Raw genomic sequence first — 24,481 nt, 5'->3', positions numbered from 1 at the left:
AGGGCCATATATTTTGATCACTTAGAGCTTAGACCACTAACCAAGTGTGGGTGTAAGTGTAGTGTAAAAAGTCGTATACTTTTAGGCCCTACTGGTTGCCGACGGCTAAAAGGATGTTTCGACGTGTGCTCCGAAATTCCAAGGCGTCTGTGGAGTTACTAAACAAAAAAGAGTTATTCTTTGTAGCCTAGTAATTGCCAGTCACTTTAGCATACAATAAATACAATTAAACATAAACAGTTAAACGCATGGGGTATAGACCAACACAGGCGCACACTCACAAACACAGTAAAAAAAACGGTGTGCCTCTGCCACAAGCAACACCTGCGCTTGATCTTGTTAAATACCTATGCAACCTTGGCCTTGACCAAGCCCTGCGGTGACGTCATCAAATTAGAAACAACATGGCTCATATGGCTCTGCCTCTTACGGTAAGGATTATTGGAAATGGTCCGTAGATGTTTGGCGTCTGGACGGGCAAGTCAGTAGTTCAAACTATTCCTCTTTGTGTTATGTGTTGAAAATACTGATGGATATACAAGCTCACAATGCGTTGCAACCGCTATTTTAGAGCGTGACACCATTGTACAACGAAAATAAATTAGGCCTGTAGAGCACTTTAACATTTTCATGTCAAGGACCCCCAAATTGATACTGTACTTGTTAGACCCCCATTTGAAAATATTTTGTGCCATAAGAGGACATTATTGTTGTTATATTAAATTGTTGTTTTAGATTAGTCTTTATGTAAATTATGTCAGGAGATAACAGTGCATACTAGTGAAACTGATCTGAATAGTTTTGCGTATACAATTGTATACTGTCTAGTGAAATTAAACTGTTCTTCATTTTGCTGGGGACCCCCTGGAACGGCCTCAAGGACCCCTGGGTGTCTTCTGTCTTAGGACCCCAAAAGACAGCCTTCTAGTGAACCAGGTTGTTATGATCAACAAGCGCAGTACTGCTTTCTGGGCTTTTACTTACCCAGTATGCCCACTAGAGGGCACAGTAGGTTTAGTGATGATCATAGAGAATACTAATTTCCTCCAGATGGTAGTCCTGTACTGTAGCTGGTATTTCTTGCAAAGCCACCACCAGAGCAACAGTTAGAGAGAAACTCTGAGATGTATTTCATGTAAATCTATGTTGATATATGTATAACTTCAGTGTTAAATTGTGAAATATTAAGCCCCTGTTTGCAAAATACTGAATTGTACCGAAACCTGGTTCAACTTAATTGGCATCTGTTACTGACTGTTTTATATTTTAAGAAATACATGTTTGGTGCCCCAGTGGATCACTGAGTGAACACGTACCTTATAATGAAGGTCTTTCTCGCAGCTGAACCCAGTTTGAATTCAAATCCTTATCCCCCTCTCCGCCTATTCCCTGTCTCTCAGTTAACTGTCCTGTGAAAATAATGATATAGATATAGACTACTAGGAAGTTGGTTACTTAGTCTAACTAGGTATCAGGATAGGTACTGGTAAGAGTTAGACTAAGTAACCAATTTATAGTATGCTATCGATATATATATATATATATATATATATATATATATATATATATATATATATATATATATATATATATATATATATATATATATATATATAGCCTACATTATTGTAACACTTAAAATTATTTTACTGTTGTGCTGCTGATTTATATTGTGTAATAATAAGTAGCCGATACAATATGAGCTTTCCGAAATTCAGTCCTTTTTTATTTGACTATTTTCATTTCAATTTTATTAAAGTGTCAAGTCTCAACAAGTTGTCTCAAGATATGACTGAGAGTTGGGTCCCTCCGTATGCGACATATCTTCTGTGGGATCATATCCTATCCTTTGGCTATGCTATAAAATGTTTTCATTGGTCGTTTCGTCGCTAGGCAACTCAGCACAGCCTCCATTCAACATCTTTCACACACACACACACACACACACACACACACACACACGCACGCACGCACGCACGCACGCACGCACGCACACACACCAGCGTTGCCATGTCCACTTATTATAAGCGACTTTGGGCTTGTTTTTATGTAAAGTTGATTTTAAATATTTCTAAAGTGTAATTATTTGGGCTTGCTTACAATTTTTTAAATTTGATTGTTTAAAGCAATTCTCAAACATTTGCATGTCAAGGACGCCCAAATGAATGTATTTCTTTGCAGACCCCCGTCTGAAAAAATGTTTATCCTTCAAATAATTCCAAATATGTCACTTTTTCTTTTTGAAAATAGCAGATCTACAAGCTCTCAACACTTTGCGAAGCTTGTAGAACGGCTATTTTCAAATGGCCAATAAAGTGCTCATGATGTGGCTTCTTTTGGGCTTGTTTTCATAGACCTGGTTGCTTGTTTCTCTCGCAGAACCTGGCAACACTTATCAGAGCACACACACCCCACTCCATTCGCACACGTCTAGCACACACACCACACACCCCAGCAGCAGCAGCACCACTGAGACCGAAGAGAAGACAACACTGCACAGCTCCTCTCCAGTGCACGGTACTGTATCTCTCTCTGATCACGACTTTTACTGGCTTAATGCAGGCTACAATTAACGTGTGTGTGTGTAGAGTAGAACGTTGGTTTTCAACCCTTTTCATATCAAGGTCCATTATGCATGCATTTGAGCCACGGAACACCGTTTGATGAGAATTAGCCTCTCAGACTCCAAGACTTAGAATGTTGTAATCGTTTATTCGTTGGATAAGATTCTGTCCACAATTCCATGCTGCATTGATGTTGGTACCATAGGAGAGATGACAGGCAATTAAACGTTGATCAAAATAACAATTATTGAATTAAGAAATGCAGATGTTTTAACAATAATTTAACTGTTGAGAGCGTAAAATGAAACTTACGGGTCCAATTGGTTTCATTTTACACTCAAGAGTTAAAGATCTATAAGGGTTAATTTGGTTACCAACTCTCCATCATTTAGCTGGGGACCACCTGGAATCCCTTCAAGGACCATGCACTGGTGGTCCCCGGACCATTGGTTGAGAACCACCACTGGTGTATAATAAATAGCCGCGTACGGTGGTTGTTCTCAAACATTTTCATGTCAGGGACCCCCAAATTGCTATGTAGGCTTATTCGATTTTGTTACCAGGGATCCCCATTGAAGATTTGTCATAACGTTTTCGAAAATGTTTCGAATATTTTGGAATACAGCCGAAAAAATTAAATAGAGCGACGCTAAAGTGTTTAATTTCTTCCTCATTTTGTTGGGGGGGGGGGGGGTCTGTAGAATACAACTCTCGTAGACGTATTTCTGATTCTAACGTTTTCAATCTACGAGAGTTGTAGGGTTCACCCCCCTATGGCACAGGGACTTTCAGCACTATACCCCGTAGACACTCCAAACATGTACAAATTGAAAACAACGGTGCTTACCCCTACGCCCCAAATGTTAACTCTCGCTACGGCGTAGTCGTTTAATTCAATAATCCATATCTTTCAATAAAGAAGTGTTTTAATGCCGTTTGTGGCCGATTCTGTCGGAAGTTCCCAATGGGTGGTAGTGACGCGCCCATCTGGTGAAACCCGGAATTACACTCAATGTAAACAAGAAGTAAACGAGAGTGAAAAAATGGCGTTCGGCCACAGACGGCATTAAAACACTTCTTTATTGAAATATATGTATTATTACATTAAACTACTACCCCGTAGCGAGAGTTAACATTTGGGACGTGGGGGTAAGCAACGTTGTTTTCAATTTGTACATGTTTGGAGTGTCTACGGGGTATAGTGCTGAAAGTCCCTGTGTCCATGGTGGGTGAACCCTACAGCTCTCGTAGATTGAAAACATCAGAATCATAATTACGTCTACGATAGTTGTATTCTACAGCTAGGGGGGATCAATGACCTCAATGACCCCGCGGGGACCGCTGACCCCACTTTGAGAACCAGTTGGTTTAAGAATTTACTAAAACAAACGTGGATAAATGGACTCATCAAAAGTTGCGTCGAGACGCGCACACAGCGTTAATTGGTGCAGCTGTTGGTTGTCATGTAATGGTTTTGTTTCGCATCGTGGCTTCATTGTGTATAGATCAGTGTTGTGTTCTACTTTTTTTTTGAAGGTATACTATGATTATTCCCTGCCTCCCAGTTCTTGAGGTGTGTGTGGCCCACAAAAATATTAAATGTGAAAATTTTCCGCGCGCTGCGCGCGCGTGTGTGGCCCACAAAAATATTTAATGTGAACATTTTCGTGGCCCACAAAAATATTGAATGTGAAAACAAGAGCAACGCTGGAATCGACAGGCTGGTTTTCCTTATTGAGTGTAGTGTCAGCAGATGAGAGTAGCTCCAATCGGAACCTCACCCTCCGCTGTATACATAGCGGAGGGAGAGGTACTATATGGGGCTACAGATGAGAGCAGAGAGAGCGATTCTGTCCGGGACAGTGGCCGTGTCTCTGCCTCTGGTGCAGCAGACGGAGGCTGTTCTGGAGACGCATCAGACGCGCCTGATTAAAGTACTTCATTAGTATTCGCGTCGTTGTTAATGTGTGAATTCCGTCGCAGCCATTACTTATCACCTCAAGAACAATAGCTTCACACTTGATAAGCCATCAACTCAGAGTTAGCCCACATTCTTGCTGCCCCCCCTGCCTTGGGCAGTTAGCGTATCACAGCGTATCAGATGCGCTGTTTTGAACAGTTTTTGAAGGTATACGATGGCGACGAAAAATAATCTCAAGGTGTACGCCGTACACAGCATCTGACGGTAGAACACACCACTGGTATAGATGTATCTCACCAGTGGTGTAATAAGTAACTAAGTATATTTACTCAAGCACTGTATTACAAGTACAATGTTGAGGTATTTTTTACTTTACTGGAGTATTTCACATTTTCAGTAGGTCTACTTCTACTCCACTGCATCTCAGAGGCAAATCTTTTTTACTCCACTACAATTATTTGAAAACTTTTAGGCTATAGTTACTTTGTGGATTTTGATTATTATTACAAAACATACAAACAACATACGCTTTAGCCTATACATTTCGGCCATTTGAAAATCTACAAGCTGTGTGTGAGCTTGTAGATCTGCTATTTTCAAAAGATTTGTGTACATTTGATTTGAAAACTTGCGAAATGGGACATTCAGCAGTTTTGGTAGGCTACTTGAAATACACTTTGATGCCAATACTTTTGTACTTTTACCAAAGTACATTTTGAATTCCGGACTTTTACTTGTAACAGAGTATTTCTACATTGCAGTATTGATACTTTTACTTAAGTAAAACAATTGAGTAGTTTTTCCACCAGTGTATCTCACTGTAACCTACAGTAGCCTTTGACGAATGGGCTCTCTCTCTGCACGCACTTGCGTGGTCTCTGTGGGATTCATGCACGCGTTAGGAGAAAACGCGTGCAATAACATGCACTTCTGCATTCAAACATGCAGTATGTATGCATGATGAACCCGAAGCAACCATACCCGAGGAACCCAGTCGTTCACAGCAAAACATGTATTTAACTGGTTTATAGTGCTTTAGTGTGTATAGTTTAAATGTACAGATTATAGATTTTTTGGGGGGATATTCTACTGTTAGACTGATGATAGGTTCTTGGTTTACTTATGATCCTATAGATTACTATTTCTATGCATTTGATGTATTAGGCTACCTTGTGTTGTCCTTGCTTACTGTATAAATCTCTCTGGATTAAGAGCTTCTGCCTAAATGCCTAAATTGTAAATTGTGTCAGTGTGAGTGCAAGACCTGCACTTCCATATGAGATGTTGTTGATTAGGCTAATGCACTTGTCTTGGCTGAAAGCAAAATGTCAGGTTATCCATTCATCCTAACCCTTTATTTATGCAGTGTAGCCTACAGTAGGCCTATTGCTGTTTTTGATGTTTTAGCATGATATTTAACCTTTCTTTGCTTCTATACAAATTATTGTAGAAGATTTTAAGGATTAACGTGGCTGTGTTATGACTGGTGTGTTTTATATTAATCTGAATCTAAGAGACACTATTTCTTTGGCAGGGCATCGTGTTTTCTGTCAGGCTGTTGCATATCTTATTATGCTGAGATTTCTTGTGTTTGACCCTCTAGCATATGTAATAAGATGTTCCATTTGGCAACTAACTCTCTGTTCACACTGTCCAAATAGTTTTGAGTCAACTGCATAATGCAATTTAAAATCTTTTTGTCTGCAGGAGGGGTAGTTAACCCTAGTATTATTTTATTAGAATTAATTAGGCCTTAAAAGTCTGATTTGTTGAGCATGTACAATAAGCATGATTTGGTATTTTAATATAATCAATCATACTTGACATCAATGCATTTGGAACATGTATGTTCTTATTTTTGATTAGAGCCTTTATATTTGAGACTGTAACAATGCAGTCAGTGGTTTAAAGTGGTTGTATCCTTTTTTATTTCAAGACAATGTATACAAAATACTCATCCTGTCCATTACTTTTATAAGCATAGACTACAGTCAGATCTCATTAGTTTGTTTTCATTCATAAACGGGTGGCTCTTGATATTGGATTTTAGAATAATATAAATTTCTCTGCTATGTATTCTAGCTTGATATTGATTCAGGGGCATGCACAGATTTATGGAAGGGAAGGTGCCCTAATGTACTTACAAACTGAATTGAACTTACAAACTGAATAAAAACAGAATGTAGAAGAAGGGGGACATTGACTATTCATTACCAGAAGTGCATCCTTTATGTATTGACTAACCTGATAAAAAGCCTACGGTATCAACAGAACCTACAGTGGCAAGTTGACACTTTTGAGGCGTGAATCGTGATCATGCATGACATAGATGTACTGACCATGTCCTGAAGCCAGACTTCACAGTTCACACCCACATGTCTCGACCGTTCTCGGAAATGCTGAGGAAGGGCTGGGGCTGTTTCCTTCTGCTGCTGTGTGTTATTAAAGGTGTTGCATACTTATTTTCAAGTGCTGACGAGACAACTTGATTTGCTGTTGTTGTGCATTTGGGTCTGCAGCCATCATACTCTGAAGACTAGAGCCCAACCGATCCAAGATGTTTGGGTCTGATTCCATTCTTAATTTTGGAGAGTGCTTGGCCACAATTACTGGTGGTCAGGCACTACTGAAGAATTTTGAGCTGAGCGCACCAGTTCCCTACCAGTTTCTTGCTAAAACCAGACTTATCAGGAGGGGGAAAAAATTGACCTAGCCTTGTGTTGAATGAGAGCAGGGTGGAAACTAAGCAAACTACTGTGGTTCAGTAAGAGAGAAATAAATGCCCATACGGAAGTTGGAAAATGGGCTTTTGTGTTTTCTGCCCCCTCGGCTTGGAATGATCTACAAAGTGTCTTGAAACTAGATCAGTTGATCCCGCTAGAGATGCTTTTAAATCCAGAATGAAAGAGCTGGAGGCAGAGTCTATGAACGGTCAATGTTTTTAGTTGCCGGGTTATTGCAATTGTTTTCACTTTCTGCTATGCTTTAATTCGGTTTATTTATTCATAGATTTTATTGTGTTGTTTCTCTCTTGCTGATTTTTAAATTGCACTGCTCTATGTGACCCAGATCTCCCTTGGAAAAGAGATCTCAATGGGTTTTCTCCTGGTTAAATTAAAAGAGAGAAATGTAGGTATAAAAGGGCATTTTCTATTCTGAAGACAATCAGGCAAGCGCTTGGTCTGTATTGTATCTGTATTAACCTGATATCCAGCACCTTTATATCTGTGTTGACTTGCTGTTTATCCCTATAAGTTGCATCTGTGGACTGAAATGCCTTTGAAGTGATAAACAAAAAATAGCACTTTGCTCATGAAAAATAGATTGCACAGAATAAGAGAGAATGCCTTGTGCTGTGTGGGTGCATCTGTGTAGCTGTGGGGCTCTCTGATGTTTACAAGACCCTTTTCCATGACCCCTGCCCCCAGGGAACCCGTCTACACCTGAGCTCCACACACTGCCAATGCTAAACGGCTTTGATCCTAACTGGCTGCTTTAGGAGGTGTTTGTTTGTTTGTAACCAAGGCCCAAGGCCTTGATTTGATAAAAGAAAAAAGAGCTTGCACAGCCACTAGTGAGCGCAGGTGCAGGCAAGGCAAACTGGTCAATAGTAAGTAAAAATAAATAGACTGTGCACACTGGAATGTGACTTGCTCCGAGTCAGTTTATTAACATAATCATCATAGAGGCCTTGATTTACCAACACATTTAGCTTTTCATTAAAAACTAAAGCCTGACCTATATATCTGTATGGACAATATATCGGCCATTATTTGACTTTTTCGACAACATCGGTATCAGAAATTATGCAGCTGGTGTGTCCCAATTTTAACCACTTTCTAACCCGGCATCCCTATTGGGCATGTCATTATTGTCTCCGCCAGGCCAAAAGGCATGGCGAGAGAGTATGTTTTGCACCCTGTCCGTCCGTCCGCGCGCACGCGTGTGTGTATGTCAGTGTGCCATTCTGTCTGTGTACAGCTTATCTCCAGTACCGTTGGCTTGATCGCAGCGAAACTGTGCACACACACTCCCTGGTTGCAGAGCAGAACCTCTGCCCCAAATCTTTCACATGGCCTGTCATAGAGCCACCAGGAGGCCGATTTGTGCAAAACTCATTTTTTGACAGTACTCCTACAGATTTTGTCCAAACATCACGCAAATCGGTACACAGTATCTCTATAGTCAATAAACAAAACTTCTCTTTCAGATTTTTCATATTTCATCCTTTTTTCATATTTCATCCTGATTGGCTAAGGTTGGCTTCCAAAATTTGCAGGAGTGCTTCGTTTTGAACAAAATGCCTCAAATCATGAACACAATGTGCAATTTCCGTGAAATTTTGCACGCACGTTCCCACTAGGCCGAAGAAGAAGAAACGGCACTTGAACATTTTCAAATCAGCCTTATGGTGGCGCTATGATAGGCCGATTCACGGTTTACCTATAACTGCACCGATCTGTGTAAAACTTTGTATGTACACTCCCTAGAGGCCAAGGAAAAACATTTGACCTCTGCCATTTATAGTGCCACCAGGAGGCCGACTTATGTAAAACAATTCTTTTGATATTACTCCTTAAGATTTTATTCAAATTTCACACAAATCGGTACACATGATCTCTATAGTCATGTGATCAAGACGGATCTGTTTGATTTTTCATATTCCATCCTGATTGGCTAAGATTGACATCTAAAGTTTGCACGAGTGGCTCGTTCTGAACAAAATGCAGCAAATCATGAACGCAGCGTCCAATTGCGGTGAAACTTTGCATGCACATTCGCATTATGTTAAGGAACAAATGCCACCCTTTTAACTTTGCCCTATTATAGCGCCACCAGGAGGCCGATTTTTGCGAAACATCTTTTCTTTATATTACTCCTACAAGTTTTTCCAAACATCATGCAAATCGGTACACATTATCTCTATTGTCAAGTGATCAAGACGGATCCGTCCTATTTTTCATATTCCATCCTGATTGTCGCATTCCAAACAATGCTGGCCCACACCTGACCTGGCGGAGTGTGCTTCGAGGAGCACTTTGTCTAGTTCTAGGTGATGTTTTCAAAAGTAGTAAAAATAGTAGATCGACTCCCGAGCCTTTTCTGCTTTGCTACTTTGCAGATTTTAATTATGAATACAAAATCCATATTCTATTCTTCAGCTGTTCGATAATAGCTGACCTACAAGCTCTGTCGACTAGTAGATCTGCTTAAAAAAACAGGGGAAAAAAGTACATTTTGAAGCCAATACTTTTTTACTGTTAGTCAAGAACATTTTTGAATGCTGGAACTTTTACGTGTAACAGTTTATTTCTACTTTGTGGTAGGGGCACTTCTTCCACCACTGTTGGACGATAGCATCTTCTATTAGCTATATGCTCCGGGGGACCTCTGCAGGCTCCTGAAATCTGTTCCTCTTCATCTGTTGAGCCATAGCATGCAAATCTGATTCTGTATATTTTTCATCATTTAAAACCTCCTCCATCCTTTTATCTCTATACAGCATTCAGTCCAATTATCCCTCCATTTATCAATCCTTTTCTGCCTATCTTTCCCTCCCTCCAGTTCTCTCTTTTCCATTGCCTTTTTACTCTCTCTTATGCTTCCTGCTGAGTGGCTCTCTGTCACTTTTAAGGGTGATTTATAGGGATGCACCGATTGGGAAACTCTGGGCCGATACCGATTAAAATAACATTTTGGCCGATAGCCGATGCTGGTACCACTATAGCAAAAAAGGTCTGCTGGATTATCTGAAAGTATAGATTTATGAAACGACAGAAAAACACCAGCCACTGACTGGCATCGGTGAATGTCATCATATTTGATACTCCGATAGCAGTCAACTGGGGCGTTAATAGGCATAGACAACGTAGACATTTGCATAGGGCGCCTCCTGCACGGGGATCACAACCCATATAGTACAGTATACGGTATATACAGTATATGGCACTGGCAGATGTGAACGATGGGTCCACACCAACAGTACACCAGTTGACAGTTAACTGCATCTGTTAAATCTTCTGCCGGTCTGCTCCAATGAAAAGCCATCGGAGGGCCGTTTAGAAATAAGAAGAATGGAGTCAAAAGTATAGAGGTATGTTTTTGTATAGATATTTTAAAAGGCATCTGTCTGTCTCTGGTTTTCCTGATAGCTTTGAGATGGCCATTTTAGAAAGAGGAGGAATAAACTAGACACAAGGTGGCCTTGAAAATAATAAATAATAAAATAATAAAAATAATGCTACTTTTAAAACTATTTTCTAAACAGGGTTACAAAGTGCTCCTACCAGACCTTACCTCTCAGCTTTCCTACCATCTCAGTAAAATAAATGAACTACAAAGGGACAACTAACTACTCTCCCTCTTAAATACATGGCATGCGTTACTATCGTGCCTAGGGGCCCAGAACTGCCAGAAACGCCACTGGCAGTCAACAAGGCGAGTATTAGCCGATATCGATGTTCGGTCGATTAATCGGTGCATCACTTGTGATTTACACTTAGTTGCACACCCGTGTCGTGCACTGAAAATAGCCGATTTGCAAGCTCGTACAGATACATCCAGTGGCTGAAATGTCACTTGAAGCACCGCAAAACAACCACAATCTCCCAACCCAGGGTATGCAGTTTTTGTTATTAATTTACGTTAACAGCATGAATCAGTTATTAGTTCACATAACCTTGATACAAGACTCCAACCAGGTCTAGATAGCTGGTACATCCGCCATTGTTAACACAATAATATATAACCCACCATCATCAGATTTCATATTTGATTCCAAAATCTATACTTTTATAATTTTGGACTCACTTTAGGTGTAGTCAAGTGGTTATCAAAAATGTCATGTAATCAAGGACCACCTAACTGTTTTCATATACCAGTTCATATACCAAGAGATGTTACTTCAAAATGTTTTCAACAATAGAAGATGTACAAGCTCTTATCTTTTCTCTATTGTCAAACGCTATTTCAAACAAGTTACATAAAACATGAATTTAGATGGAAAATGATGTACAAGTTGAGTTAAAAGTCTACTATCCTTGCCTAAATGCTTTGAACACTGTTGCCACCTTGTGGGTGAATACACATACAAACAATAACTAAAAACACCATCACTATGATGTTGGACTACTAAAGTTAGAAACATTATGAAACGATTGTTCTGGCTTAAGTATCCATTTCGGATTTTGATAATGTTTTACTTGTTTAAGTGGGTTTATAACATTGGTTTCCTTTTTTTTCAGTGACCAGCATCTCCCCATGTCTCCTAGACCGTTCATTGATGCAGAGCTGGAGTTGTCTACTGTAGACTGGGATGACTAAATCAGAATATAGAGCTTTAACTTTAAAAAAAATAATAAGATAAAACGTTTCCTTTGTTGATTTTATACACATTTAAACAATGAATAGTATCATCAAGAGCTTATGACTAAAAACTTAATTGGATCCATTGGAACGCAGGTTCTGTCTGGGAATATTTTAACAGGAAAACTATTTACAGTACAGACTATTGGGCCCACACACATTACACATAATGTAACAGCCTAGCCCAAGACCCATCTTCAACAGGGGGTCCTCCAAAGCGAAGGTAAAGAGGTTTGATTGTAGAGGGAGAAAAAGAGCCTATCAAGTACAGAGCCAATGGTCAAGTTGGTGAGGTTTATGTGGTTACATTTTTGAAAATACACAACATGAATATAACATATTAATAGAAAAGATCATGTGTAAACAAACTAACAAAAACATTAATTTACACAGCAACACTGATGATAGTGCTCTCAAACAAGTCCCAAGTCTATGGAGCTACAGTATCTATGAAAAAGTCCCCTCTGACTTGTAGCTGCATGTGTGTGTGGTTCTATTAGCTGACAGTCTCGCTGGGTCCTGGATGTTGCTGTCTCTTTCGAAGCAGTGGTCGCGTCGGTGAAGTTCGTCGGGATGTACCTAGGGATATAACAATGTCCAGAGAAATAATCACGGTTTCATAATTGTCACAAATGTTAGGTAGACATTTCTTTCCACTACATAAATGTATAAAATCACTAGATGTTATAATGTAGATTATATTTCAACATTTCTTATTTTCTTATTTTTTATTTTGTCTTTCAAAACACAAATAATACAGTTTTAATCACAGTTAATAGTTACATCACCAGATGTACCTTGAGGGGCCTGTGCATTTGCAGCATCTGTGCAGGTGAGGTAGTTGTACAGAGCAACAGAGGCATGCACAATGTCTTCTCTGGGGAACATTCTAGTGCCCGCCCAAGGATCCTCCATATCGATGCCAAAGGCATTCTCTATGACCCTACTCTGGAGTGGCGATAATTGTAGATCCGCTTCTTCTCTGTGAGATTGCGACCTGTACATAAAAGAGGTAAACAAAACAAATGCCATGTGTTATTTAGAAGTGTAATAGCATGTTTTGGTATGAGTTTAATAGTATCAATGATTGGCCCCCTGTGTCATTGCCTTGGTGAGAGAGAGAGGGGGGTCAACTCTGTCTCAGTTTTACCAACAGAACAGCCAGATAGAATCAACTAAAAACGTTATCAAGGGTCATCACCATGCTGGCTTATGATGGACATTTGTTGTCAAAATCTTATTCATGCCAAGGACATACAAAATGAGTATTAGCAGAAACACGTGCACCTAGTCATTAATGAATACTAGTGGACTCCAGGGTTCCCACACATTTTTAACAATGAATTTTCAAAACATTTCCATATTTTGTCCAAATAATCTTACCCCATTTCCAGGCCTATAGCAATCATACAGTGCAATAATGAGGCTCTTTACACAAGTGTTGAGGGAACATAAGCATGACCCTGCATTGTCAATGGAATGTAAATGATTCGATCCGACCATTGTGCTCTACCAAAGAGAGGGTCACAGATGTAAGGCTATACCATTCCATTCCAAAGAGAGATGCATACTGCCATCAACACACAATGCTGTGATGTTCTGTATAATTGTAGAAATTTGCCTCTCAAAACAACAACACAACTCCGTGTTTCAGGAAGTCAGATTACAGAGAGGGCGGGGGTGGCGTGTCTGAACCAGAGGGAGGCGGGGTCAATCCTAAACGGACATCACCGACTATGAGAGCCTAGTATCAAAATCACCTTTTAGGTGAAAACATTTCTACCTAAAAGGTGAAAGAGTGATAACCTAAAATGGTAGCATGCAGCCACCTTAATGCAGACAGTCCAATCCTGGGAGACCAGCTGCCTCAGGGCAGCAGCTAATTGGCTCCTACTGACCACCTGAGACATGACGAGATGATACAGCATGTATCGCTAATCAATCCCATGCGATCATTAGTCTGTATAGATCAGAACTGAGCGAGATTTGATGATAATTAGTTTTTTTTAACCTTTTTTATTTTTTGAAACTCGACCCAGAAAGTGTCCTTGCTAATCAAGCTAACTAATTGATCTGCATTAAATGACCTTGAGGATGATCACGTGGACAGAGTCGGAGGTAGAATAATCTCTTGGGAAACGGAAGGTCCCTGGTTCGAGCCCCGTCTCTGAAACCCAACTGCTTCCGATGAGCATGTTGGTGCCTTGCATGGTTTCCTCTGCCGTCTAATGTGAATATGTGCGTGACTGTGTCAATGTAATGCACAATCACATCAGAAAGCGCTTTTGATACAGGTGCTATAGAAAGTTTAGAGGTTGGGGTCTTGACCTCCAGGCTGAACCATATTAGTAAAATAAATAAATAATAATATTAGCGTAACAGAACCTGTGTTGCATCTCCACAAGAAACAAAATATGATTCTTTCTCAGCTGCTTTTTGATGCTAAAATAATCCTGTTCACTCATGGTTCATTTCCTGCGCATGGACATTTATGTTAGTTGTTCGGATGCCTGCCTGCCTTCAATAAAATAAATACCAATTCTTATCTGTTTTGATTGCATTTCAAAATGATATTATTTAATGTATTGCATTGTGTTATTCTTGCTGTTTTAGAAAGCACAAATTAAATTACTGACATTTTACTTGGTTCATCATTCTTTTCAAAGTAGGGTTTGATGCAGTTAAATGAAATCTTGTGAATAGGGCTGGGCTATATTTATATATATATATATTTTTTTTTTACCAAATACCTACCAAATACCTAATCTATATTGTGACGATATGCAGGTATATCGTAATTTGTGACAGATAGCCATTAGACTGTGCAATGTATAAAGCACTACTAGGACAAACCATTATGCTGTGTTGAGACATTAAATGACTAGACTCATTCATTCTCCTCTCATGAGCCTCCAGCCAGTTTTCTCTAAAGCTTTGCCATATTTCTCATGGATAATTAATATGCTGGTGTATGTGAGGCCATTGGCAGCCCACGAGACACTTAGTTGTTCCATCATTGGTAAAGTAGGCTGTTTCATAATTGGTAAAGTAGACTTTTTTAAAAATTATTGGTATAGTAGGCTGTTTTATCAATGGTAAAGTAGGCTGTTTCGTCACTGGTAAAGTAGGCTGTTTTATCACTGGTAAAGTAGATCGCAGCTACTGAACTGCTTTATGATGCAAGTTAAAAAATATATATAAACTCATTCAAGCTGAGGGTGGTGCTGGCTGCTATTTTTCAAAGTGTCAAATAAGATTAAAAATGGGAAAAGCCAACACCTATGTCATATTACGATATCCAAAATCCAGAAGATAACTAGACTCATTTCACAATATCAATATATCAGTATATATATTGCCCACCCCTATCTAAGAGTGTAATCTACTCCTTCTCGCTGTACTCTGTGTTCTTACATATTCATAGTTGGCTGTCTCACATTGGTACTGAACCCATTCTAAATTATAGCCCTGATGTGTCATATTCAAGCGTGTACTGCTATTATCACGGTCAATGGTTTGACCATTGATGACAGCAGGCCACAGTAAACAGATTTTATTTGAGGTGATTACATATCATGACATTGACAAACTGACTAATGAGAGAGATAGAAACATGATGAAGAGAATGTTTTGGTAATAAATACAGTACGTGCTTGGGAAACTAATCTAATAATTGAATCCTTCAGTTATCTACAGTTGTATTTCGTGTTTTCACTAGTCCTAGCTGTGATATCTTAATTACAGAGCCTTCCCTGTTTCTACACCGCTACACAACAAACCGTGTTTAGAGGCTCATGTTGATACTTAATATCTATTTTTATTTTATTTTTAGAAATCGGGTGCATCGGTTTCCCTCCCTTCTGAATAATTCATTTTCCGACTGCATCCGTGTGCTTTCCTCTCCTCTGTGGAGTTGACTGGACTGGACACACGTCTAACAGCGAGCAGCTTGTAAGACGTGGAGGGTTCTGTCTCTTTGATCGGCTCTGAATCACTCACCCTGCTGCTCACACAACTGCTGTGGCTGTTTAGCCTTGCGTAGCCAGACTAATCGCAGAGTGCAATTTTTTTTTTGCACTCGCAGATTCGTCTGGTCCCAGGCTAGTGGCTGTTACGATCATGAGATTTTAGTTGACGATAATGGTCATCATACTAGGGCCGGGCAATTAACTAAAGTAAATATATCGAAACTGATATTTAAAACCAATTACCAACTTAATCTTGCTCTTGTAGCTTAATCGAATAATCGAGAAGCATGTTTTTCATATTTTAAATTTCTTATATAAACAAATTGACTTTACAATAAAATACTGAATCAAATATCTAAATACTGAATCAATCAAACTTAAAAAACTGTTTGAAAATCAAATATCCCTTTAACCTGTTTATACTTAAAAATGTTTCAAAAAATGCAAAAATATTAGACCTACAAACTTACAACAGCTCACATCGCAACACGTAGTGAGCTATTAATAGTAGATCAGCATTATTTTTGCTATTTTTTAAATGTATTAAGTAACCTTTCTCAACACTTTTGAAAATGTTTTCAGATAAATGCCCATAATGGGGAAGCCAGGTTGAAAGTGTTTAAAAGAGTGTCGACAATGACGTGGAAATAATGACATAAATATTCTGACATTTCTGTTAATGTCATCTAGCTGTTTTTATACAGATGAAAGGAAACTATTCTAACGATTAAACAATAAGAATTGCGATTTGCTCAAATAATTGCGATCAAGCGATTATGTCGTAATTGTGAATCAGACAGTGCAGTGTTCTGTCTCTTTGACGGGGCTGGCTGTTTATGTTTATTTTCTGTTTTCACGCTTTTTATATATCGGATGCAGCATCTACACTGTACAATTCCTGAGCGTTAATTTAACTCAGAGTGTACAATTGGACCATTTTGGGTTCATTTGCACACTCTTAAACAAACACTCAGAAGTTTACAGTGTACCGATGTGCACCGGTCTGATCCTCGAATCATATCACATCATAGCTTATAGCTTGTCTTTGAACTAGTCATCCTTATTAACATTTAGATAACTCATCTTGTCTCAGCCATAGCGCCTTGCACCCTTGATGCAATCATATATAAGCTTTTTGATATTTTTCTATTAGCCACCCCCGCCCCTTCTCCGATCTATGAAATAGCTTTTAATGTTTCATGTGGTAACGCCTATTGCATCGCTCATATTTCTTCTTTTCTCATCCATCCTGCCAGGCGACGGACGTCACCGGAGGCTTCCTGGATACTGTGGAGTTGGATCGATATCCCAGGTCCCACTGAAGGTACAATCTTACAGTTTAGGAATAGCAGACACTCTTCTTTATCCAGAGCCACTTAACTAAGTGCAAGATCAGAGTAAATGACATGAACTCGAGTCAACAAACGACAGAGTCATCGAAACAAGATGGAGTCCAATAACAGTGTGTGTCCTCATGTGGATGTTGGACTTTATGTGGCCAGTCTATGATGCCAGTCGACTCAATGTTCTGGCAGAGCTTGGCTCTGAAAGAGTCTAGCCGATGACGTCATGCATGCCCAAATTTGGGCATGGACACCCCACTGACTTCCATTAAAAAACAAGTTGAAGTTAAATATTGTTATAGAACACGAGTAAACAAAAATATATCACACCCAGTGTGAAGTAAGCGGTAATATTTATGAGTTATTAATTTCATCATGCGTCTCGCTAGCCAATCACAGCGCGTCTGCGAAGTTTGAAGTTAATTTCATCATGTGTCTCGCTAGCCAATCACAGCACGTCCTGCAAAGCTTAGCCTATGGCCGTGTTTTCCACAGCATGGCGTCACAGCGAAAGACAAATTTTCAAGACGGAAAGAAAAACTTTCACCACGGATGGGTCCTAAACCCTCTTATAGGAGCGGTTGCACCGCTCAAAAATGATTGGGATTCTACTTGCTGATTGGTCCAGCAGTTTGTAAGATTAGCTCTGGACAGACACACAGCTAGACGGACAGACAGAAAGACCATCTTATAGAGTATAGACGGCTTAGCCTCTTTTAGAGCCACGCCATAAAAACAATCTAGAGCTACAAAGTAACCAGGAGAGTAGGTAAACATCAAGGTAATAATAACTGTATTTGTGTAGCACCTTTTCATACATAAAATGCAGCCCAAAGTCTTCACATTCAAATAACAAAGAATGCCAGAATAAAAAACAAAATTGACAAACAGAGACATAACTAAACAGTACAGTTTAAGCTAGAAGAGCAAGACAAAGTAGGGCGAAGTAATATAAATTAATCAAATGAATAGAAAATAAGAATAAAGAATAAAAGCATAGGATTAATTAAATGAAATGCCATATTAAAGACTACAACTTACTCTTAAAAATACCAAGAGAGCTCGCCGTTCTGAGTTCAAGTGGTAGGGTATTCCGCAACTTGGGGCCATAGAACCAGAAGGCGGCCTCACCAGTGTTTTTATGAAGTACTTTGGGAACATTTTAAAGGAGAGCTGAGGAAGACCTGAGCGAGTGTTTTGGTTGGAACAGCAAAGGTAATAGAATCTGTAATATAAGAAGGTCTTAGGTTGTTAAGTGCTTTTGTAAACAAAATAAAGGATTTCAAATCAATTCTAAAAGATATAGGTAGCCAGTGCAGTGTCGCCAGGACTGGACTAATGTGATCTCTTCTTCTGGTATTTGTTACATATTAGATCATAACAGATCAGCCCGTAGTCAAAAGGCGATTTTAGCCTCTGCCTGCAGGGGGGCGAGATCTTGCCATGAGAGAGAAAAATGCCCACCATCTATTTACAGTAATGCCAAAAGCAAATCCATACGAGAACACAATAAATAGGTAGATTAATCAATAGGAAGAAAAAAATCATCTGTTTACCAAATAGATCCGAGCTAGACTGGCCAATAGGGTGGGAAAATGCCCCCAAATGGAACAAAATGATCCCTTACAGGTCCATTTGGTTTCATTTGTATACTCTAAGCGTTTGGTTCCCAACTATCAATCATTTAGCTGGGGGAGTGGGAACCCCCGTGGAACCACCTCAATGACCTCTGGGGGTCTTCGGACCCCACTTTGAGAACCGCTGGTCTACAGTTAACACGCGTGCCTCTCTCACAGTGCAGTACAGCCTTGTTATGTTTCCACATGCATGGCGTGCAAGTGGCATTCATGATAAAGTACGCAGTACGCTCATGCTGTATGTATTATGACTAATGGTTATCTACAGCTGTGGATTCAGCAGAAATAAATAGGTCAGGAGAGGGCGGGGGGGGGGTTATCTATTTATGTTATGTAGTGTTTGGTATGGTCTATATGCTGTACATGTCTTGTACTGTGGTCTTGATGATAAGAAAACTATTTACACAGAAAAGAGTAAAAAGGCTTTGCTGTTTAGGGGAGCAGTGATGCATGACAATATTCAACGTCCAGATCTGAAAAGCGCTGCAGGTGAATGGAAAAAAAGTACTGCGCTGCTACTGCAGTAGAATATGTTATTACCCACTTAAACTCTCTACTTGGTCTGCTCCTGTTTCTCCCCTCTACACCATATCTCCTCGCCCCAAAAAGACGATCTATAAGCTCACAACGCGCCTTGTTGCGTCGCCTAAAGTTTGTCCCAGAATAGGAACACTAGGATTCCCGTGGTTAACAGGTGTTGGAGGATGTTAAATATAGTGTTTAAGCAAAAGAAAAACACACAATTAAACCTAGAAGACCTTTTGTTGTATTTGTACAAACTGGGCTATTCATAGATGTTGAAATAGGATTACCGGCAGCGATATGTTTTGCCGGTTTCCTGTTTTCGGGAATAAAAAGAGTTGGATTTCACCGGTGGCCAGACATCAAACGGCATGATGATGCCATCATCAATTTGTTTTGGGAATTAGGTTACCTACTTGAGGAACTTTGGAGAATTCTATAATCTAATGTGGCACTCTCAGATGAAGGGATGCTCAAATTGGAAATGCCGCATCTGACCACAATCGCTGCTCATCATCTGAATCAACTAGTCTACTTCACTGATTGAATGTGAACAGAACAAACCATTTTGCTTGATCAGAATGGATCAGAATTGAAGGGGCCATACTGTAGCTGTATGAGGGGGCGGCTATAGCTGAGTGGGTAGAGAGACCATCAGGGAATCATAAGGTCCCCGGTCCGCCCCTTGGTCCACCCAGTCTACAGTATGTGTCAAAGTGTACCTGAGTAAGACGCTTAAACCCCAAACTGCTTCACGGGTACTGTGTTAATAGCGGCTACTAACTACTAATAGTTAGGATAGGTTAAATACAGAGGATGAATTTCATGTATGTGAAATGCACAGTGACAAACACCCCAATAACAAGAATCTGATTTATTTCATTCGCCAGTTTGCATATTTCAGAAATTTGTTTCGGTAAGATCGATGCATTATACTGGGGGCGAACATTTGGCAAAGATGTAGAGATAGATACTGTAGATTATTGATTCCGCAGGGGAAATTCAGGCGCCAGATGCAGCACAGCACTCAAGGTACAGATACAGAGTGAGAGAACTACTGTGAGATACAATCAGAGGAAAAACAAACATCACACATTATAGAATCCAGGGAAATACGTAAGCAAACGTACATGCGCACAAAAAAAATCATGCAATCAAAAGCCACAGAAATACACCGATAACGCTTGCAGAGTAAACAGTATAAACAGTACAGCAAAGACACCCTACAGTTTTACTGCTGAATAGAATCATCTGTATATAAACAGCTCGAAATGTCATAGTTATAACATTATTTCCATGTCGTTGGCCATGCTCTTGTCGAAGCTCACGATGCATTGAAATGTAATGCATTGGGGTCAACCCCCAACCCCTGATCTATGGCATCTCTACCTGTGGGCACAGAGGGTCATTCATGACTCACTGCCTCAGTACTGTTCATGACATACTGATGATAAATCACGGCTCAGAATAGTCATATGTTATCTCCATTCGGTGACCTTACTGTGTTCACCTTGGAGAGCTGAGATATGCTGTAGCATACGTTGATGTGCGATTCATAGATTGTAATGGTAATGCAATCTGGTCACCGTATTTGAGTTCTCCTCTCATCTCTCCTCTCCTCTCCTCTTCCCACCCCACCTCAATTCCCACCCCACCTCAATACTCTTCTCTTCTCGCAAATCTATTTGCTGAAAATAGCCAATCTACAAGACATCGTTGCGTTGTAGATCTGCTATTTTTGCCAGAATAGGGAACCTGTGGTTACTGTACAGCCACTCACACAGTCACACACCTACAATGAGATGAGAAATGGTTTATTTTAATGGAAGGCATTATTTATGTATAGTATACATGTATGTATGGACTGTGTGTGTGTGTGTGTGTGTGTGTGTGTGTGTGTGTCATCTGCAGTGACTCAACACACTATCATCATCAAATCACAAAACCAGGTCATGAAATGTAATTATGTTCGACCTCTAGCTCTGTATCTGACATATCCTGAATTAATTTGGTGGTCAAAGGTCAAGGTCGGTGATGAGTCATGTGACTATACACAGTACCTATTGGTTCACACCTTTTTTGGGGGGGGGGGGCTTGAACGAGGTACATCACACATGAAGTGGTCCAGTAGAGGTCACTGTTACTCTGCCTCGTCCCTCATCATCACTCACACCATGGACACATACTGTACTGTCATGGACACACTCATATGGACTAACTGTAGATAGCACAGGACATGTACAGTACTTCATATAGTCAATAGTCTGATTGACGGATGCTTTTGAATAGTTATGGCTGAAATTGCTGAGTTGAAAAAAAAAATCTACACTTTATTTTCCAGCTAGGCCTGGGCGATGTGAACTAAATCAGATAGCAGGATATTTGTGTCCAAATACCTGTATATATCAATATAATATCCTACTGTAATGATAATAAAATTCTTATTTTAATTCAAATAAATTGTGAAAAATAGAAGCCGATCTGTGGCTTCAATTTCCGAGCCCGACGACCTTTGCTGCCTGTCACTCCCTTGTCCCTCTCCCCATCTCTCTCTACTGTGTACTATCAACAAAGGCAGAAAAGCCCCCGAAAATATCTTTAAAAAAATAATAGAAGCTTGAAGATTGGTTATCTTAGCTTTTATTGACCATTTCTGAAAGTATAAAAGTTATTAAAACCAGGGAACACTCAAAGCCATATCACGATATTGCGATATTCAGAAATCCCAGACGATATCTAGTCTCATGTCACGATATCGATACAGTATCGATGTATTGCTCCGGCCCTCCTTTCCAGCCTTTCTCTGTCACTCTATGGGATTTAAAGGTTGTGTGATGGGTCCTGTTGGTCTCTGTCAGCACAGCACTAGGTGTCTATCGATCGTGTGGCGTATACACAGTCCCTCTCAGCCTCCATCCATCAGGGAGCTGCCCAGAACACAGAGAGAGAGAGGAGAAAGCATGGCGTTGACGTTCCATTAAAGCTGAAATAGATTCTTTCTGTGGAACAGCGATCAATGCAGGAGAGGCAGTGTGTCCCTAAAGCTTACACACACACACACACACACACACACACACACACACACACACACACACACACACACACACACACACACACACACACACACACACACACACACACACACACAAAACACGGCCCTGCGAGTCATTGTCTGAAGAAATGAAGAAGACAGTGCAACATGATTCATTGATTAGCGGGGCGATACTTTGAAGAAATCCCCTTTAATAATTGTGGAATAAGTAAGCCCCCAGATTACAAGATGAGTCATTCCCCCCAATTCGGGCGTTCTGAAGACGGCTGAAAGCAAATCGCCGTTTGATGCCTAATCGCTTTCCTGTCGAGCCTTGAGCTAGGAGCCATCTCATCTCGCTAATTAAAGCATTTCATTTGTTCTCATGTCCTCCTGCTCTCAAATATCTGTTTCACATTCAAGTCCCACAGAGACAATACGGGGCGAGAAAGCACAAAAGCAGCTGAGTGCAAGATAATTCATATTGGCATAATAACCTATACACCATACGACAGAGTGGAGGGAAGTGGACATAAATCATTAATCAGAGTGGCTTCTAAAGGGTCGACTGAACAGCAACCTTATTTTACTGCTATTTCAGCCATTATATCCTGGCTTTCTAATGAGGTCCTATGAAAGGCTCCAGTGTGTGTGTGTGTGTGTGTATGTGTGTGTGTGTGTGTGTGTGTGTGTGTGTGTGCGCGTGCGTGCGTGTGTTGACTCTCGACTGTATTTAAAAAAAAGTCGAGTCTCTCCCCCCAGTCAACAGCCCCTGAAATATGAAAGTGTAATGAAAATTAAATGCTCACGGTGATAAGGCTCGCCTTATTGCTTCGCGCTTCAAAGCACAATGCCCCTTTGAATATTCACATATCCTCTCCCTGCAAATAGTTCTGTACAGTCACGCCCCCCCTCCGCCAAGATTCTGCAAATAAACCCAGCCATGTGTACGCCTTGTTCTATGAAGTTGCTGGAAAATATTTTGAATGCACACGCCAGCCATAGGCAACAGTGTGTTCGCCGTGATACTAGAGTCAATATTTTGGGAATAATTAACCTCCTTCCTCTAAAGGGCAAGTGCAAAATCCCCCCGAGGTTTCACCATTTCACACTGTGGAAGGAATCTGGAGCGCTCTGTTGAAAGGAACCTTCAGCTTCAAACCCGGTGTGATTCAACAACATCTCTGTCACGCGGGGGAGAACGTAGGCTTCACGAGGGTGTTGAATAATGTATGAGTCTGTCTGAATTATTTTACCGCGTTGTCTGTTGAATTAAAAGTGTACATGATCTATTAATGCAGTGGAACTTAGCCCGGTTTGCTCTTCAACTGTGTTTGTTGAGAACTGAGTTGATTTATGGCAGTGTGCAAATATTTTCATATGAAGGACCCCCAAATTCATATGCATTTGGCTGCGGACCCGCATCTGAAAATATTTTGTGCCAGGGACCCCTTACAAGATTTAAAAGATAAAAAAGGCAGATCTACAAGCTCAGCTGATTTTGATTATTTTGCTGGGGACAAATTTGTGGCATTTGTTTCTCAACCAGTAGTCCACAGACCACTTGTGGCCCACGGAATAATTGCAAGTGGTCCATGGGAAAACGTGTTAAAATGATATCAAAACATATATCAATAATATTATGTTATTAGTACATAAAATTTAAGACACATTTTCAACTAAGTAGAGTGGGGAAAAAAAGCTTACAATGAAATAATGCTTGATATACTTTTGTTTGTACTACAAGCTCACAACACGTCATGCAGCTACACGTTAAGAACATCTTTTTCAGTGCACGACACCAGTGTACAACTAAGTATAAATCCGGTTTTAAGATCATTTACTGTACGTTAAAAAAATATTTAAATTACTTTTTATCGAAATGACTCCCTAATGCCTTCTTATATACTAAATATATATTGTTGTGGGGATCCTTGGGGATAGTTCTAAATATGCCAGAGGAATCCTAGTGGTCCAGAGCTCAAGAAAGGTCGAGAACCACTGATTTATGGCATTTGGTCATCCTTAAATAGATTAAACCCCAGCTCAGGGGAAATTATGATAATAATTGAAACGATTAATGCCGTTAATAACAAATCCCTGTACGCAAAACGAGCCGTTTCATCGGTC

Source organism: Gymnoscopelus microlampas (assembly GCF_963454915.1).
Source record: "Gymnoscopelus microlampas genome assembly, chromosome: 10".
In the NCBI taxonomy this organism is placed as follows: Eukaryota; Metazoa; Chordata; class Actinopteri; order Myctophiformes; family Myctophidae; genus Gymnoscopelus; species Gymnoscopelus microlampas.
Note: the sequence above shows the minus strand (reverse complement) of the source record.